This window comes from Crocodylus porosus, unplaced genomic scaffold (assembly GCF_001723895.1).
Source record: "Crocodylus porosus isolate Cpor-Errol unplaced genomic scaffold, CroPor_comp1, whole genome shotgun sequence".
In the NCBI taxonomy this organism is placed as follows: domain Eukaryota; kingdom Metazoa; phylum Chordata; order Crocodylia; family Crocodylidae; genus Crocodylus; species Crocodylus porosus.
The window spans coordinates 130,489,652-130,493,605 of NW_017728943.1; the positions used below are offsets into that span (position 1 = coordinate 130,489,652).

Sequence of the window (3,954 nt, forward strand, 5' to 3'; positions counted from 1 at the left end):
TTTCTGTAAGGATCCAATGACTTATTTTATAGTGTGTACTTTCTGATAGATATCTTTTCAAGCCCATAACAGCTTCATTTTTTTTTTTTTTTTTTTGTTTAGACTCATGAGTCCATAGCAGCTTATATGGAAGTCAGCATTGGCAAAGACTATGTGAAATTTGCTGTACTTCTGTGGGTCCATGGGTATGGAGTGCCTTAGGCTGGGGAGGGGAAGCAGGGAGAATGACACATTCGAATACCATAACTTCTAGTGAGTCGGCAACTGAAAATGAGGCATCTCCCATCAAGTGGTACCTGCTGAAGATAAATTCCATGTATATTTGAGGTTTAAGTGTTTGATTATAACAGATCTAGCAAGTGTGTGCAATGATAGTATATCTTGCATTGTATAATTAATGTCTTCAGCCTGGATTCCTAGGATTTAAACTCTGTTAGTGTGACACCAGCCCTGCACCTTTTGAATTGTGACTGGAATTTTAAGTTGGCATCCTCACAGTTTTAATTCCCTCTGCGTGCTTAGGGGATTTCCTCAATACATGACATTTTCCTTTTTATCTTATTCTGGCAACAAATGAAACAGTTATTGTAGCAGCCTCCCAACCCCTTAGTTTATCAAAAAAGATGCAACTTGATGACTTTGAATCAATTAAACTTTAGGTTATCACTTTGTGTGTTTGGTTACATAGCTGAAAAGAAGAGACAAGCAGATATATATACTGGGAGAATTTATTTATGGCTATGTGGCTTAGCAGTGAATAGCTTCTTGAATAGCTAGCTGGCTTTGAAATTGTTCAAGTTTGAACTATTTCATAGCTAGCAATCTTTCTTGGAGATGATCAAGACCTCTGAAAGATCTGAGCTTCACAAGAGTATACTATATTCCTAGCCAGTATTAAAATAACTGAGGTTACTGTCTTGCATGTGGCAATTTGGTCTACTGTATAGTTGAACAAACCCTCATATACTCTAGACGTTAACTCTTTTCATGTTAAGGAACATATTTTTTTATTGAGTGAATTTGAGACTCAACAAGACTAGGCTTTGTAGTAACAACTTCCATGTTTCTATTTTGTTTCACTGGAACTTGCTAGCTTTTCAGGATAATAGCTCCTTTTCCCTTCTTGCTTTGCTTGTATGACTCTAGCCCACAGTAGTTATCCAAGATGATTTTATAACTTCCCTATTTTTGTCATGTTTGCTATTTTTTTTAATCCTGTTTGCCCTTTTCTTGGGCTTTATTATTATTATTATTATTATTATTATTTATTATTTCTCCTTCCTACCCCTCCTTCCCAATGTAATCCTTATTTCTGTTAGAAAGGTTGAGATGTATAAGCGCCCCGTGCACATCTGATGCTACTTGTATCAACCAGCAGAAGGGGGCAGAAAAATTTTGCAACTCCTAAGTTCTCGCTTCCCCAACTGGCTGGAGTAAAAGTCACATCCTACTGAGCAGCTGAAGTAGGTTTTTTGCTAAATTTCATTTGTGAGTATAAATAAATGTAAATAAGTGTTTCATGGAGTATGGGATGTAAACTAACAAGTACATGCAGTCGGGTTCCAGCGAGACAGACTTTTTGGAGCTTACATCTGAATTGGTCTTGGATGCTGTCGGTTGATGGCAAGTGACTTAAGATCGATTGTCACATATCCTTTTGAAGAGTGGCTCTTCACCAACTGTTCTCCGAAGACGTACAATAATTTATGAAGCCTCTAAAATACAGTTTACCCCAGAGTGGTCCGTAGGTTATTTTGTGAATCCTTGGTCAGATGACATCTGGCATGAATGACTGGTGTCTCCCGAGCCTGGGGGGGCACCATGGTGGGGACTGCCTGCAGGTGCTGGCAGTGGTAGGTGGGGACCGCTAGCACCTGCGTCGACAGCAAAAGGGGGAGGAGGGGGAAGCACCCGCCCGCAAATGCCGGTGGCAGCTTCAGCAGCAGCCAATCTCAGGGGGACATGTACTGCTCCCCCTCCCCCCCGTACCTCCCCCATGTGTCACTTATGACATCCAGATATCTTGGTTTGTGTTTTCCTTCACCTACCTGCTAGGTAGTAAAGTTGCACTGGTATGGCAGTAGGCAGGAACATGCTGTTTAATCAGTCTAGATGTGTGTTCAGAAATCCGTTCATTTTTTTGATACCATTCTACTAGTGCTTGCTTAAAAAGAGTTGATAACTAGGTTTACTGTTCTCAACACACTTCTTTGGGCACTGAGGTGCATTCTTGCACATACTAGGTCAGTATCATCTTAATGGGAGATGGGGAAAATAATCTTAATAGACTTTTTTCCATATCTAGTTTTTGAGACCAGTAATGGTGCTCTCTTTTTAAAACGCTTTGCAACTTCCCAGGGTGTTTGTCATAGTGGGTCTAAGAAGTAATTTAGTTAAAAATTCATCAGGCTAAGTAAAGGGTTTGAAATTGCTCTGGACATTCAAAATATTTTCCTTTTGTGTACACTGCAGGGCACTTTAATAATAGTGAGTTTGGTGTGTTTATGAATAGGAGGTTGTCAAATCATTTTTCCAATTGTCTAGGAAAGAATAAGAGGGAATACAAAATGGTTTGTAATCGTAATTCTTTCAGTAAATTGGCTTCAGAGGGCAGGTATTTCATCTGCTGGTGTCCTCAAGGGTCCTTGCATAATATAATTTGAGAAGAGGTCTGATTGACCTTGAGTTTCTTTCAGTGCAAACAAATAGTTGCATTGAAAATGCTTGGTGTGCACCCCCCCCCACACACACTTTTTTTTAAACCTAAGAAACGGTGAAAACCTGTGAAGGTTTTTCTGCCCCAGTACTTTCGTTAGACTTCAGTACCAGTTATTTACTTTTTTTATACTATTTATTTTTGGTGCCTTTACTAGTTAGTAATGCAGCTACTGCTCTCTAATATATATCTTGGAAGTCCAGATAGTTGTGTTTTCGGAAGAGTCTCATGTCAGGAAGCATATCACCCCATAGGCATTCAGACACAGCTTTTCCTTGTTCCTTTTTTTGGATGGATTTTGCATCTTTCCTTTGTAGTTTATTGATATCCTTCATATCTTTAACCAGGCTATTTGTTAAACAAAGCAAGTACTAATGAGACCAAAAATAATTATTTTATTTTAAACTCTGAATTTTCTGAGCTAGTTTGTATACAATAAGAATGCATAAAGATGAACTAAGTATCTAAGTTTAGACCTTCTCTTAGAACAAGACTTGTATTTTATCTGAAAGGGTTTTTTTAGTTTTGCTTTTTAACTCTAGCATGTAGGAAGTGGTGCTGGTATCCAGGTTCCCTGAAGCTAATAACAATTTTGTATTACCTTGGAGTCTCCCAGGTGATAAATCCTATACATTGTTTACTTTAGGTTAAAGTTTGAGCTTGAATCCAGTATCAGCTTCCTACTGGGATCAGCTTATGTCTAAAATAAATCTGAAATTGGTCTCGTGGGCACTGACAGACGTGAAAAAACCCCCAAAACAGCGCTTTACAAGAGTGGGAATAGGAAGCATGTTATTTGACCTAGCTCCCCAGTGTCTGTATAGATTGGGTAGTTCTGTCTAAAGCTGATTTAATTAGCTAGTGGATAAAAGAGCCAAAAAAGCCTTGCTGAAGGGTGCAATCTATTGTGTTAGCTTGACCTGGCTCGCCCGACTTGTGTTGAGCGAGCTGGATCAAATGCAGTGTCTCTTTTGGCCATATACTGCACTTGGTGCAGGGGCATCCTGAGCTGAAAATAAAGTGCTGGTTTGGTTGGTTGGTTGGGTTTTTTTCCTCCCACGTCTATAAGCAGCCGTTATTGTTTGTTCTTTTTGCTAAGTAGCTGTAGGGATTGGCAAACATTAAACAGGTGATTTTTCTCATGCTTCTCAAAGAATCCCTTTTGATTATTTCACCTTGGTTCTTAAATCTCCAGTTTTCCTACTTATTCCTCCAACTGGAATGAGTCTCAAAAAAAA

At 39.1% G+C, this 3,954-nt stretch overlaps 1 protein-coding gene across 8 annotated transcripts in view; it reads left to right on the forward strand.

The window, feature by feature from the left end:
- MAP7 (microtubule associated protein 7) overlaps positions 1-3,954 on the forward strand; it is a 182,323-nt gene that overhangs the window by 16,926 nt on the left and 161,443 nt on the right. The window lies entirely within an intron of this gene.